Consider the following 15,429-nt stretch of genomic DNA (forward strand, 5'->3'; position numbering starts at 1 on the left):
GCTGCCCTATACTGCAGCAGTCCTTCAGCGGTATAGGGACTGACGTACAGTCTGCTAAACACTAATACACAACCTGCTTGGTCCACAAAAGTTCTTATAAGGACTGGTAACTTGGTATAGGGTGCTACGGTACATAGGCTTGAGTGCGGTACAGTCTGCTGTTCTGTAAGGACCGCTATCGGTCCACAATAGATAGGGTTGACGTGCACCACTGCTGACCGCTGCCCTATACTGCAGCAGTCCTTCAGCGGTATAGGGACTGACGTACAGTCTGCTAAACACTAATACACAACCTGCTTGGTCCACAAAAGTTCTTATAAGGACTGGTAACTTGGTATAGGGTGCTACGGTACATAGGCTTGAGTGCGGTACAGTCTGCTGTTCTGTAAGGACCGCTATCGGTCCACAATACATAGGGTTGCCGTGCACTACTGCTGACCGCTGCCCTATACTGCAGCAGTCCTTCATTGGTATAGGGACTGACGTACAGTCTGCTAATCACTAACACACAACCTGCTTGTTCCACAAAAGTTCTTATAAGGACTGGTAACTTGGTATAGGGTGCTACGGTACATAGGCTTGAGTGCGGTACAGTCTGCTGTTCTGTAAGGACCGCTATCGGTCCACAATAGATAGGGTTGACGTGCACCACTGCTGACCGCTGCCCTATACTGCAGCAGTCCTTCAGCGGTATAGGGACTGACGTACAGTCTGCTAAACACTAATACACAACCTGCTTGGTCCACAAAAGTTCTTATAAGGACTGGTAACTTGGTATAGGGTGCTACGGTACATAGGCTTGAGTGCGGTACAGTCTGCTGTTCTGTAAGGACCGCTATCGGTCCACAATAGATAGGGTTGACGTGCACCACTGCTGACCGCTGCCCTATACTGCAGCAGTCCTTCAGCGGTATAGGGACTGACGTACAGTCTGCTAAACACTAATACACAACCTGCTTGGTCCACAAAAGTTCTTATAAGGACTGGTAACTTGGTATAGGGTGCTACGGTACATAGGCTTGAGTGCGGTACAGTCTGCTGTTCTGTAAGGACCGCTATCGGTCCACAATAGATAGGGTTGACGTGCACCACTGCTGACCGCTCACCTATACTGCAGCAGTCCTTCAGCGGTATAGGGACTAAGAGTTTTGTCACAGGGTCATTTAAAAAATGACATGCAGAGGAAGAGGCAGGCCCTTCCGCAGGGGTGGTAGGGGTAGGGCAGGAGCAACAGGCTTGAGCCAAAGTGGGAAGTTGCAGAAGGTGCGTTCAATTACTTTAAAGGATGCACCAGACTTGGTTGAGTGGCTCGCTCAGCCTTACTCTTCTGCACCCTCCTCATCCTCTCGATCTGCACCCTCTTCTTCACTCTCTGCTATGTGCACCCCCAAAGACACTACCACCAACAACACGACCACCACCACCACCACCACATACCTTCCGCTTGAGTCACTGGAATTATTTTCCGATCCATATCAAGAGGACATTTCTGATGCGCAGCCACTCTTGGTATTGGATCAGGAAGAGGAGGTAGCAACAAGCGCTACTCAGCAGTCTGACGCCAGTACCCAGATCAGCCCAAGGAGGAGGTTGGTCCCCGGTGTTGCTGCCTACTCTACTTATAGCGGTGGGGAAGGTGACGTTGATGATGACGTGTCTAGTGATGTCACGTGGGTGCCCACAAGAGAGGAAGAGGAGGGGAGTTCAGAGGGAGATATGGACCAGCAGATAGGGAGGAGAAGCAGCAATGACTTACATTGCACAGCAGGGACAAAGCAGACTGCAAATGTATCAGGAGCGAGTCATCGACCATGTACGGTCACATCTGGCGCTCCCAGGACACCGGCACATGGCTCCGCAGTGTGGGCTTTTTTTAACGTGTCCGCTGCTGACAATAGCGTTGCCATCTGCAATCTTTGCAGTCAACGCGTTAGTCGCGGTAAGCCCAATACTCACCTAGGGACGACCGCCTTAAGAAGGCACATGAGCAGCCATCACCGAGCCCAGTGGGAGCAACGGAACACACAAAGCCACACTGCAGGCTCTCACCGTCCAGCCTCGTCTTCTACTTCTCCTTCTCCTCTCTCCTCACAATTGTCCTCCACTCCACCTTCCATCACGCCAAGCTCACATTTTTCTGCAAAAAGGCAGGCTTCCGTGGGCCTAATGTTTGAGCGTAAAAAAATGATGACGCCGGATAACCCTCTTGCCCAACGGTTGGCGGCTGGCTTGTCAGAACTCATAGCCCGCCAACTACTGCCATATAAACTGGTGGACTCGGAGGCCTTTCGCAAATTTGTGGCCATTGGAACACCACAATGGAAGGTCCCAGGAAGGAAGTATTTCTCAGAGAAGGGCATCCCAGAGCTATATGGCCATGTTCAGCGGCAAGTGAATGTATCTCTGGCACACAGTGTCGGTGCCAAGATACATCTGACCACAGACACGTGGTCTAGCAAACACGGGCAGGGAAGGTATATCAGTTTTACTGCCCACTGGGTGAACCTTCTGACGGCCGTCAAGCATGTAACCCGTGGCACCCGTGTAGATTTGGTTTTACCGCCACGGATTGCATGCAGGCCTGACTCTTCTTCTCCTCCTCCTACTCCATCCTCCTCCCTCTCCTCCTCAGCTGCCTCCTCCTTTTCCGCTGCTAGCGTCTCTTCCACTGCACCGCCCAAGCTCCCCAGAACCTATTCCACATGCCAGGTGAGACGTTGCCATGCCGTGCTGCGTCTGTTGTGCCTGGAAGCAAAGAGCCACACTGGCCCGGCACTCCTTTCAGCTTTGCGTTCACAGGCAGATGAGTGGCTAACACCGCTCAATTTGACAGTTGGTAAAGTGGTGTGTGACAACGGTGCCAATCTGCTTAGCGCATTGAAACAGGGCAAAATCACGCACGTGCCGTGCATGGCACACGTCTTAAACTTGGTCGTGCAGCGATTCCTTGTCAAATACCCTGGGGTCCAGGACATCTTGCGGCAGGCAAGGAAAATCTCGGCCCATTTCAGAAGATCTTACACGGCCATGGCTCGCCTTGCTGACATTCAGCGGCGACACCATCTGCCGGTCAGACGTCTTATTTGCGATTGCCCGACGCGATGGAACTCAACCTTCTATATGCTTGATAGGCTGCTCCAGCAGAAACGTGCAGTTAACGTCTACCTGTATGAACTCTGCGAAAGAAACGGTTCTGGGGAGCTGGGTTTTTTTTCACCGCGCCAGTGGCTGCTCATGCGCGACACATGCAGACTTCTGCGGCCATTTGAGGAGATCACCAAACTGGTCAGTCGCAGCCATGGCGCCATCAGTGACATGGTACCTTATGCCTTCTTTCTGGAGCGTGCATTGCGTCGTGTCATTGATCAGGCTGTGGAGGAGCAGGAGCGGGAAGATGAGGAAGTCGCAATGCTGGATGAATTCCCAGGGGGGGCTACTCTATCTGAGACAAGTCAACAACAGGAGTCTGATGAGGAGTCAGAGGAGGATGGTGCCGGGGCGGATGAGCAGGAGCAAGAAGAGCATGCTTTAAACCTTTCTGGGATCCCTGTTGTGCGAGGATGGGGAGAGGAGAATGAAGAGGACGACATTATCCTGGATGATGAGCAGGAGCCAGGCCACCACACCGCTTCCACTTTAGTGCAAATGGGGGCCTTCATGCTCCAGTGTTTTAATAGGGACCCCCGTATAAAAAGCATGAGGGTCAAGGACCAGTACTGGGTGGCAACGTACTTAGACCCCCGGTACAAACACAAAATGGCGGAAATGTTACCGCCGTCGCAGAGGGCTGTCAGAATGCAGCACTTCCAGGCCTTGCTTCGAGAAATGCTGCATTCTGCTTTTGCGTGCGCTGGCAGAGGAGCAATTCCCACTCCCAGAGAAGGATTTGCGGGTACCAATCCAACAGCGCCTGCAAGAAGAGGCCGGTTTGAAGATGTGTTGGTGACTTCGGATATGAGGTCATTCTTTCAGCCGACCCATCGACAGGTGTCATCCGGATCCAGCATCAGGGAACGCCTAGACCGTCAGGTGTCCGACTACATTGGGTTAACGGCCGATGTGGACGCTCTGAGGAGTGATGAACCCCTAGACTACTGGGTGGGCAGGCTTGACCTCTGGCCAGAGCTTGCCCAATTTGCAATCGAACTGTTGGCTTGCCCCTCATCCAGTGTCCTGTCCGAAAGGACGTTCAGCGCAGCAGGGGGGATTGTGACCGATAAGCGTACTCGCCTAGCTCACCACAGTGTTAACTACCTCACATTTCTAAAAATGAATGAGGCATGGATCTCGGAGGAATTCAACACATGTGATCAGTAGACCATGTATATGTCTATAAACAATTTTTGGAATCAAGCACACAGACCTTCTTAATTCATTTGGCTCACTTCCCTGACCCAAAAAAGCACACCGTACTATATGCCCCTACCCTCCTCTTTGAAGAGGTTGAGCGGTGTCATATTTCTACTGGGGCTGCTTATTATGAGGGGTTCCCACCATCCCTGTGCTGTGCTGACTTCCTCCTGGGTGTTCTTATTATGAGGGGCTCCCACCATCCCTGTGCTGTGCTGACTTCCTCCTGGGGGTTCTTATTATGAGGGGATCACACCATCCCTGTGCTGTGCTGACTTCCTCCTGGGGCTGCTTACGGTGCTGCTGTCAGCGCTGTATGTCACGGAGCTGCTGTCAGCGCTGTATGTCACGGAGCTGCTGTCAGCGCTGTATGTCACGGAGCTGCTGTCAGCGCTGTATGTCACGGAGCTGCTGTCAGCGCTGTATGTCACGGAGCTGCTGTCAGCGCTGTATGTCACGGAGCTGCTGTCAGCGCTGTATGTCACGGAGCTGCTGTCAGCGCTGTATGTCACGGAGCTGCTGTCAGCGCTGTATGTCACGGAGCTGCTGTCAGCGCTGTATGTCACGGAGCTGCTGTCAGCGCTGTATGTCACGGAGCTGCTGTCAGCGCTGTATGTCACGGAGCTGCTGTCAGCGCTGTATGTCACGGTGCTGCTGTCAGCGCTGTATGTCACGGAGCTGCTGTCAGCGCTGTATGTCACGGAGCTGCTGTCAGTGCTGTATGTCACGGAGCTGCTGTCAGCGCTGTATGTCACGGAGCTGCTGTCAGCGCTGTATGTCACGGAGCTGCTGTCAGCGCTGTATGTCACGGTGCTGCTGTCAGCGCTGTATGTCACGGAGCTGCTGTCAGCGCTGTATGTCACGGAGCTGCTGTCAGCGCTGTATGTCACGGAGCTGCTGTCAGCGCTGTATGTCACGGAGCTGCTGTCAGCGCTGTATGTCACGGAGCTGCTGTCAGCGCTGTATGTCACGGTGCTGCTGTCAGCGCTGTATGTCACGGAGCTGCTGTCAGCGCTGTATGTCACGGAGCTGCTGTCAGTGCTGTATGTCACGGAGCTGCTGTCAGCGCTGTATGTCACGGAGCTGCTGTCAGCGCTGTATGTCACGGAGCTGCTGTCAGCGCTGTATGTCACGGTGCTGCTGTCAGCGCTGTATGTCACGGAGCTGCTGTCAGCGCTGTATGTCACGGAGCTGCTGTCAGCGCTGTATGTCACGGAGCTGCTGTCAGCGCTGTATGTCACGGAGCTGCTGTCAGCGCTGTATGTCACGGAGCTGCTGTCAGCGCTGTATGTCACGGTGCTGATGTCAGTGCTCTGTATTACGGTGCTGCTGTCAGTGCTCTGTATCTCCTGCACCCTCTTGTTTGCCTACCCTGGTCCCTGACCTTCCCTCTCCTCCATTGCCTTCATTAGCTCCATAGTCCTGAATTGTCAGAACAATTTCCCAAATAAAAAAAAAATGCTTGTAGTTATCGATCCCAAATTCACCTCATACATGTATTATGCTATTGTCCAGGTGGTGGGACTACGTGCTACCCCCTAATAATTACCCCGTGGCCGCAAATTCGACCTAAAGGTTTGCGAAATTCGCCTCCCATTGAAGTCAATGGAGCCCGCGGCGAACGGTCGTTTTCGCGAACGTTTGTGTCCGTTCGCGTTTCGCGTTCGCGAAACGTCCCGTCGGAAGTTCGTCCATCACTACTTGCCGCTGAACATGGCCATATAGCTCTGAGATGCCCTTCTCTGAGAAATACTTCCTTCCTGGGACCTTCCATTGTGGTGTTCCAATGGCCACAAATTTTCGAAAGGCTTCATGCCGCGTACACACGATCAGAATTCTCGTCGGTAAAAGCTCCTATGGTTTTCCCGACGGAATTCTGATGGAATTCGGCTCAAGCTGTCTTGCCTACACACAGTCGCATCAAATTCCGATCATTTATAACGTGGTGACGTACAACACATACGACGTGACTAGAAAAAGTAAGTTCTGTCTCGTAGTTGAATCTGAGCATGCGTGATTTTTGGCGTGTCAGAATTGCATACACACGATCGGAATTACCGATAGAAAGTTTTTCCGTCTGGAAAATTGAGAACATGCTATCAATTTTTGAATGGCAGAAATTCGGACAGCTAAATTCCGATGAAGCATACACACGGTCGCATTTTCCGATGAAAAGCTCTCTTCAGTCTTTTTCTGGCCGGAATTCCGATCGTGTGTACCCGGCATCAGAGTCCACCAGTTTATATGGCAGTAGTTGGCGGGCTATCGGTTCTGACAAACCAGCCGTCAGCCGTTGGGCAAGAGGGTTATCCGGCGTCATCATTTTTTTACGCTCGAACATTAGGCCCACGGAAGCCTGCCTTTTTCCAGAAAAACGTGAGCTTGGCGTGATGGAAGGTGGAGTGGAGGACAATTGTGAGGAGAGAGGAGAAGGAGAAGTAGAAGACGAGGCTGGACGGTGAGAGCCTGGAGTGTGGCTTTGTGTGTTCCGTTGCTCCCACTGGGCTCGGTGATGGCTGCTCATGTGCCTTCTTAAGGCGGTCTTCCCTAGGTGAGTGTTGGGCTTACCGCGACTAATGCGTTGACTGCAAAGATTGCAGATGACAACACTATTGTCAGAAGTGGACACGGTAAAAAAAGCCCACACTGCGGAGCCATGTGCCGGTGTCCTGGGAGCACCAGATGTGACCATACATGGTTGATGACTCGCTCCTGATACATTCGCAGTCTGCTTTGTCCCTCCTGTGCAATGTAAGTTATTCCTGCTTCTCCTCCCTATCTGCTGGTCCATATCTCCCTCTGAACTCCCCTCCTCTTCCTCTCTTGTGGGCACCCACGTGACATCACTAGACACGTCATCATCTACGTCACCTTTCCCACCGCTATAAGTAGAGATCTCGGAGTAGGCAGCAACACCGAGGACCAACCTCCTCCTTGGGCTGATCTGGGTACTGTCGTCAGACTGCTGAGTGGCAGTTGTTGCTACCTCCTCTTCCTGATCCAATACCAAGAGTGGCTGCGCATCAGAAATGTCTTGATATGGATCGGAAAATAATTCCTGTGACTCAAGCGGAAGGTATATGGTGGTGGTGGTGGTGGTGGTGGTGGTGGTGTTGTTGGTGGTAGTGTCTTTGGGGGTACACATAGCAGAGAGTGAAGAAGAGGGTGCAGATCGAGAGGATGAGGAGGGTGCAGAAGAGTAAGGCTGAGTGAGCCACTCAACCAAGTCTGGTGAGTTCTTTAAAGTAATTGAACGCACCTTCTGCAATTTGATACTTTGGCTCAAGCCTGTTGCTCCTGCCCTACCCCTACCACCCCTGCGGAAGGGCCTGCCTCTTCCTCTGCCTGTCATTTTTTAAATGACCCTGTGACAAAACTCTCTAGAGAAGTGCAGTATGTATGTGGAAGAAGGTATACAGTGGTGTGAAAAAGTGTTTGCCCCCTTCCTCATTTCCTGTTCCTTTGCATGTTTGTCACACTTAAGTGTTTCGGAACATCAAACCAATTTAAACAATAGTCAAGGACAACACAAGTAAACACAAAATGCAATTTGTAAATGAAGGTGTTTATTATTAAAGGTGAAAAAAAATCCAAACCATCATGGCCCTGTGTGAAAAAGTGATTGCCCCCCTTGTTAAAACATACTATAACTGTGGTTGTCCACACCTGAGCTCAATTTCTCTAGCCACACCCAGGCCTGATTATTGCCACACCTGTTCACAATCAAGGCATCACTTAAATAGGAGCTGCTTGACACAGTAAGGTCCACCAGAAGATCCTTAAAAGCTACACATCATGCCGAGACCCAAAGAAATTCAGGAACAATTGAGAAAGAAAGTAATTGAGATCTATCAGTCTGGAAAGAGTTATAAAGCCATTTCCAAAGCTTTGGGAATCCAGCGAACCACAGTGAGAGCCATTATCCACAAATGCCTCCACCATCAGGAAAGACTGGGCAAAAATGGCCTGCATGGCAGAGTTCCAAGGAGAAAACCACTGCTGAGCAAAAAGAACATCAAAGCTCGTCTCAATTTCTCCACAACACATCTTGATGATCCCCAAGACTTTTGGGACAACATTCTGTGGACCGATGAGACAAAAGTGGAACTCTTTGGAAGGTGTGTGTCCAAGTATATCTGGCGTAGAAGGAACACTGCATTTCAGAAAAAGAACATTATACCAACAGTAAAATATGGTGGTGGTAGTGTGATGGTCTGGGGCTGTTTTGCTGCTTCAGGACCTGGAAGACTTGCCGTGATAAAAGGAACTATGAATTCTGCTGTCTACCAAGAGATCCTGAAGGAGAATGTCCGACCATCTGTTCGTGTACTCAAGCTGAAACCAACTTGGGTTCTGCAGCAGGACAATGATCCTAAACACACCAGCAAGTCCACCACCGAATGGCTGAAGAAAAACAAAATGAAGACTTTGGAGTGGCCTAGCCAAAGTCCTGACCTGAATCCTATTGAGATGTTGTGGTATGACCTTAAAAAGGCCGTTCATGCTCGAAAACCCTCTAATGTAACTGAATTAGGACAATTCTGCAAAGATGAGTGGGCCAAAATTCCTCCAGGACGCTGTAAAAGCCTCATTGCACGTTATCGCAAACGCTTGGTTTCAGTTGTTGCTGCTAAGGGTGGCCCAACCAGTTATTAGGTTTAGGGGGCAATCACTTTTTCACACAGGGCCATGATGGTTTGGATTTTTTTTCACCTTTAATAATAAACACCTTCATTTACAAATTGCATTTTGTGTTTACTTGTGTTGTCCTTGACTATTGTTTAAATTGGTTTGATGTTCCGAGACACTTAACCACCTCAATACAGGACACTTAAACCCCCTTCCTTCCCAGACCAATTTTCAGCTTTCAGTGCTCTCTTACTTTGAATGACAATTACTCAGTCATGCTACACTGTAACCAAATTAATTTTTTATCATTTTGTTCACACAAATAGAGCTTTCTTTTGGTGGTATTTATTCACCACTTCATTTATTATTTTTTGTAATATAAGCGAAAAAAGAGTGAATTTTTTGAAAAAAAAAACAAAATTTTCTACTTTCTCTTTTAAAAGAAACCAAAAAAATCTAATTTTGGCGAAAATTTAGGCCAAAATGTATTCTACTACATGTCTTTGGTAAAAAAAATCCTGATAAGTGTATGATCATTGGTTTGTGTGAAAGTTATAGAGCCTACAAGCCATGCTATGCATAATTGAAAATGTATCAATCCTAATGCACTGATGGCCTATCTCAGTTCTTGAGGCCCTAAAATGTCAGGACAGTACAATAACCCCCCAAATGACCCCTTTTTGGAAAGAAGACAGTCTGCGGTAATTGGTAAGAGGCATAGTGAATTTTTTGAAGTTGCAATTTTTTCCCCACAATGCTTTGGAAAATTAAGATATATATATATATATATATATATATATATATATATATTTTTTTTTTTTTTTTTTCACGAAATTATCATATTTACAAGTTATTTCTCACACATGGTGCAGGCATAATTGCAATTACACCCCAAAATACATTCTGCTATTCGTCCTGAGTATGGAGATACCCCATGTGTCAGACTTTTCCACACATCAGGCGTTCTAAAGGCATAAATTAACACATTTCAACACATGAAACACATTTCATTTCCTGAGTACCTATTACATTTTTGAAGGCCCTGGAGCACCAGGACAATGGAATTACCCACAAAGTGACCCCATTTTGGAAAGAAAACAACCCAATGTATATTCTATGAGGCATAATGAGTCTTTTGAACATGTAATTTCTTTCCACAATTTTTTGGAAAATGTGGAAAGAAAATAAAAACCTATTTTTTTTTCACAAAGTTGTCAATTTAGAAGATCTTTCTAACACATAACATGTACATAGCCAAAATGACACCCCAAAATACATTCTGCTACTCGTCCTGAGTATGGCGATACCCCATGTGTCAGACTTTTCCACAGCCTAGCAACATACAGAGGCCCAACATCCATATAGCACCATCAGGCGTTCTAAAGGCATAAATTACACATTTCATTTCCTGAGTACCTATTACATTTTTGAAGGCCCTGGAGCACCAGGACAATGGAATTACCCACAAAGTGACCCCATTTTGGAAAGAAAACAACCCAATGTATATTCTGTGAGGCATAATGAGTCTTTTGAACATATAATTTCTTTCCACAAGTTTTTGGAAAATGTGGAAAGAAAATAAAAACCTATTTTTTTTTCACAAAGTTGTCAATTTAGAAGATCTTTCTAACACATAACATGTACATAGCCAAAATGACACCCCAAAATACATTCTGCTACTCGTCCTGAGTATGGCGATACCCCATGTGTCAGACTTTTCCACAGCCTGGCCGCATACAGAAGCCCAACATACAAGTACCACCTTCAGGCTTCTAACATATAGCATGTACACACCAAGAATTACACACCAAAATACATTCTGCTGAGCAAAGGGTAAAAAAAAGGCTCACCTGTGGTTTTAGCAGGCAGGGACACCGTTCCAGAGCAGTCAAAGCATTTTCTAGACAGCCAAAGGAAATGTCCAGGAATTGTTCAGGCAGCAGACAGATATGGAAAATTATGAACATGGTTCAGTACAGTCCAAGGTTTAGCAGGCAGTTCAGGCATAGGCATGTCCAGTTCAGGTGGCAGGCACAGGCATGGCCAGTTTAGGTGGCAGGCAAAGGCAGGGCCAGTTCAGATGGCAGCAGGCGGCACTTTGTACATTGGGCCTTGGTCAGGTAAGACCCGAGGACAGGGGTAGAGGCTTCTTCCCACCCAAATCTCTGCGAAGCCTCCGAGTCTCCAGACCCTAATCCGAGAAAACGAAAAACCTGGAGAAAAAAGGTTTTCTCCACTCGGAAAACTTTTTCTGGAGCCCCTCACATGTGAGACCCCTGTGCTGTACAGTGGCAGGGCAAATGATCAGTTCAGGAGGCAGGCAAAAAGCATGGTCATTTAACAGGCCGAGGTCAATTCACGTTGAAGGCAGAAATATGTTTGGCAGAGGCATAGTCATTTAACAGTCCGGGTCATACACAGAAATGGCAGAAAGTGGATACTGGAAAGAAATCATCTTCACTTTATTAATAGTTTAGTGAAGTATGATAGCTTCGATAGCAAGTTCCAATGCAGAGGCCTGGCTGGGAGGGACAGTCTGGACAGTAGTATCGGGTGTCACGGCGAATTCCTCTACTTGTACACACACGGCATTTTTTTGGGGGTTTGCGACCTGTTTGGGTAGGAGGGAGGATGTCGGGAAAGTGCCTTTCATGGAGTCTGGCTACTGCATCAGACCGAATTAGTTGAGTGGGTTGGCCATGGGGATAGACAAGGGCTGTGATGACATCTTCTTGGTATCTTAGATAGGTCAGGGAACTTTGGGTGCTCTTAGAAAAAATAATATAAGAATTGAACATGGTCAATTGCATCAAATAAACGGCGACTTTCTTGTACCAAAACCGTGATCTCCTGGTGGCCAAGTAGGGCTGCATCATCTGGTCATTCATATCCACCCCCCCCATGTATAAGTTATACTCGTGGATACATTTTGGCTTCTGGATGGGGCCTTTTCTTCTTTGCAGTTCCACCAAGGTGTCATTGTGTATTGTGGAAAGGATGTAGACATCTCTTTTTTTATCTCTCCACTTCACCGCTAGTACCTCGTCAGTCCGCATACTGGCCATTTCACCCTGTTTTAATTTCTTGGTGACCAATATCTGTGGGAAACCTTTGCGGTTGGTCCGTGCTGTCCCACAGGCCACAGTCTGCTTTAGGTATAGATGGCGGAAAAGTGGGAGACTTGTGTAGAAATTGTCTACATATAGGTGGTAACCTTTCCCAAGCAATGGTTGGATCAGCTGCCAAACAATTTTGCCACTTGTTCCCATGTAGGTAGGGCATCCAGGGGGGTTTAGCTGTCTGTCTTTTCCCTCATAAATTATGAAGTCATATGTGTAACCCGTGGCCCTGTCACACGCCTTATAAAATTTTACCCCACGTCTGGCTCTTTTACTGGGCATGTATTGTTGTATTGCAAGTCGCCCAGTGAAGTGTAATAGGGATTCATCCACACAAATATTTTTATCAGGGGTAAACATCTGTTTGAAACTGGCGGAAAAAAAATTGATTAGGGGCCGAATTTTGAATAATTTATCATAACTGGGATGATTTCGAGGGAGGCATTGGGCATTGTTATTGAAATGTAAAAATCTCATGATCATCTCATAACGGTTTCTGGGCATAATTGATGAATAGACTGGCATGTGGTGGATAGGTTGGGTAGACCAGTAGGAATGGACTTCATTTTTTTTGGTTAGCCCCATGTTGAGGGTTAGGCCAAGGAAAATTTTAAATTCTTCCACGGTGAGGGGTTTCCAAAAAAAAGGACGGGCATAGGAGGAACTGGGATTGTTGGCTATATGTTGGCTGGCATATAGATTACATTGCTCCACAATGTCAGTTAGGAGATCATTGGTAAAAAATAAATGAAAATAATAAAGTGGGGTTACATTTTCCGTCTGTATCTGAGGGCCTGGCTGGGATGTAAAAAGGGGAATAACAGGTTCTACTGACGTATCGGGCAGCCATGTTGGATACAGCAGAACATCTGGAAGGCTAGTATGGGCACTGCCTCGTTGATGGGATGCTCCGTTGCTAGTATCTGGCCTATCTTCAAGGAAGGTTGCAGAACTGCTGGTGGATGCCTGCCTATCCCGGAGTGCTGCGCTGCTGGTGGATGCCTGCATATCATCCTGGAGTGGTGCGCTGCTGTTTGATGTCTGCGCCTGCTCATTTCTCCCGTTCTCCTTGTTAGGATTCTATCTTCCTCGGTTTCCATCTCGGAGCCACTGCTTTCCACTGGCTCATAATCGCTATCCGAGTCTGACGGAGAGAGTTCCCCGCTACTCTCGTCCGACATACTCTGGAGCATCTGGAAAGCCTCCTCTGCGCTGTACGACCTTTTAGTCATGTTGACGGGCAGATGTCAGATGGCGGGCGGAAGATGTCAGATGGCGGGCGTCAGATGTGCCTGATGGCGGGCGTCAGATGTGCCTGATGGCGGGCGTCAGATGGGCCTGATGATGGCGGGCGTCGGATGGGCCTGATGATGGCGGGCGTCGGATGGGCCTGATGATGGCGGGCGTCAGATGAGCCTGATGATGGCGGGCGTCAGATGGGCCTGATGATGGCGGGCGTCAGATGGGCCTGATGATGGCGGGCGTCAGATGCGCCTGATGATGGCGGGCGTCAGATGCGCCTGGTGATGGCGGGCGTCAGATGCGCCTGGTGATGGCGGGCGTCAGATGCGCCTGGTGATGGCCGGGCAGATGCGCCTGGTGATGGCGGGGCAGATGCGCCTGGTGATGGCGGGGCAGATGCGCCTGGTGATGGCGGGGCAGATGCGCCTGGTGATGGCGGGCAGATGCGCCTGGTGATGGCGGGCAGATGCGCCTGGTGATGGCCGGGCAGATGCGCCTGGTGATGGCCGGGCAGATGCGCCTGGTGATGGCCGGGCAGATGCGCCTGGTGATGGCGGGTCAGATGCGCCTGGTGATGGCGGGTCAGATGCGCCTGGTGATGGCGGGTCAGATGCGCCTGGTGATGGCGGGTCAGATGCGCCTGGTGATGGCGGGCAGATGCGCCTGGTGATGGCGGGCAGATGCGCCTGGTGATGGCGGGGCAGATGCGCCTGGTGATGGCGGGTCAGATGCGCCTGGTGATGGCGGGTCAGATGCGCCTGGTGATGGCGGGGCAGATGCGCCTGGTGATGGCGGGCAGATGCGCCTGGTGATGGCGGGCAGATGCACCTGGTGATGGCCGGGCAGATGCGCCTGGTGATGGCGGGGCAGATGCGCCTGGTGATGGCGGGGCAGATGCGCCTGGTGATGGCGGGGCAGATGCGCCTGGTGATGGCGGGTCAGATGCGCCTGGTGATGGCGGGTCAGATGCGCCTGGTGATGGCGGGCAGATGCGCCTGGTGATGGCGGGGCAGATGCGCCTGGTGATGGCGGGGCAGATGCGCCTGGTGATGGCGGGTCAGATGCGCCTGGTGATGGCGGGTCAGATGCGCCTGGTGATGGCGGGCAGGTGCGCCTGGTGGCTGATGTGTCAGATGGCGGGCCGATGTGCCAGGTGTTTTTGGGGACACTGTGTTTTTGGGGACACTGTGTTTTTGGGGACACTGTGTTTTGGGGGACACTAGCTGGGAGATCAGTGGGTAAACAGCAGACAAACAGCTAGAAAACTCACTGATCTTCCCGGCTGAAGCACAGATTTCTCTTCCTCTCCTCACTGACAGGTTCTGTGTGAGGAGAGGAAGAGATGAGAGCAGTTACAACTGCTCTCTATTTACATTACATGACGACTGTGATTGGACACAGTCGTCATGTGATCAGGAGGGCCAATCACATGGCCCTCCTGTTGTATTTTTCTCTCCGGTCTCCGGGGGTCTCAGGCAGATCGGGATCGCGCCGCTGCGCGGGCACGTGACGGCGCGATCACCGGTTATCTGCCGCCCATCCCCCTTTGTTTACTTACGATGGCTGTGATTAGACACAGCCATCGTGCGGATCAGGAGGGCAAATGACATTGCCCTCCTGCCGATCCGAGATGCGGCGTGTGCGGGGGACACGCGCGCACCGGGATCGCGCAGCTGCGCGGGAGCGCGTCCGCGCGATCCCGCTTCTTTGACAGGACGTTCAGGAACGTCCTGTCAGGAATAGAGAGCTCCCACCTGGCCGTTTATATGCAGTGGCCGGGTGGGAAGTGGTTAAGTGTGACAAACATGCAAAGGAACAGGAAATGAGGAAGGGGGCAAACACTTTTTCACACCACTGTATAACACCCCGCTTCAATCTGTCGTTTTTGGGGGGGCCACTGGTCTATCACACCAGTTATAATACTTTTTTTTTTATTGCGTTTGTCACTCTTTGTAGTATCGCTGCAGAACCGCTCAGCAGTCACAATGCTGCACAGTGGAAATGCACTATACTATGCTTTCTATATGTGCAAGTATTTTATACGTGTATTACACCCCTATATACTGCACACCAAATAGTACACCTATAC

Source organism: Lithobates pipiens, unplaced genomic scaffold, assembly GCF_037356315.1.
Source record: "Lithobates pipiens isolate NorthernLeopardFrog02 unplaced genomic scaffold, aLitPip1_a1.2 Scaffold_13, whole genome shotgun sequence".
NCBI classification, from domain to species: domain Eukaryota; kingdom Metazoa; phylum Chordata; class Amphibia; order Anura; family Ranidae; genus Lithobates; species Lithobates pipiens.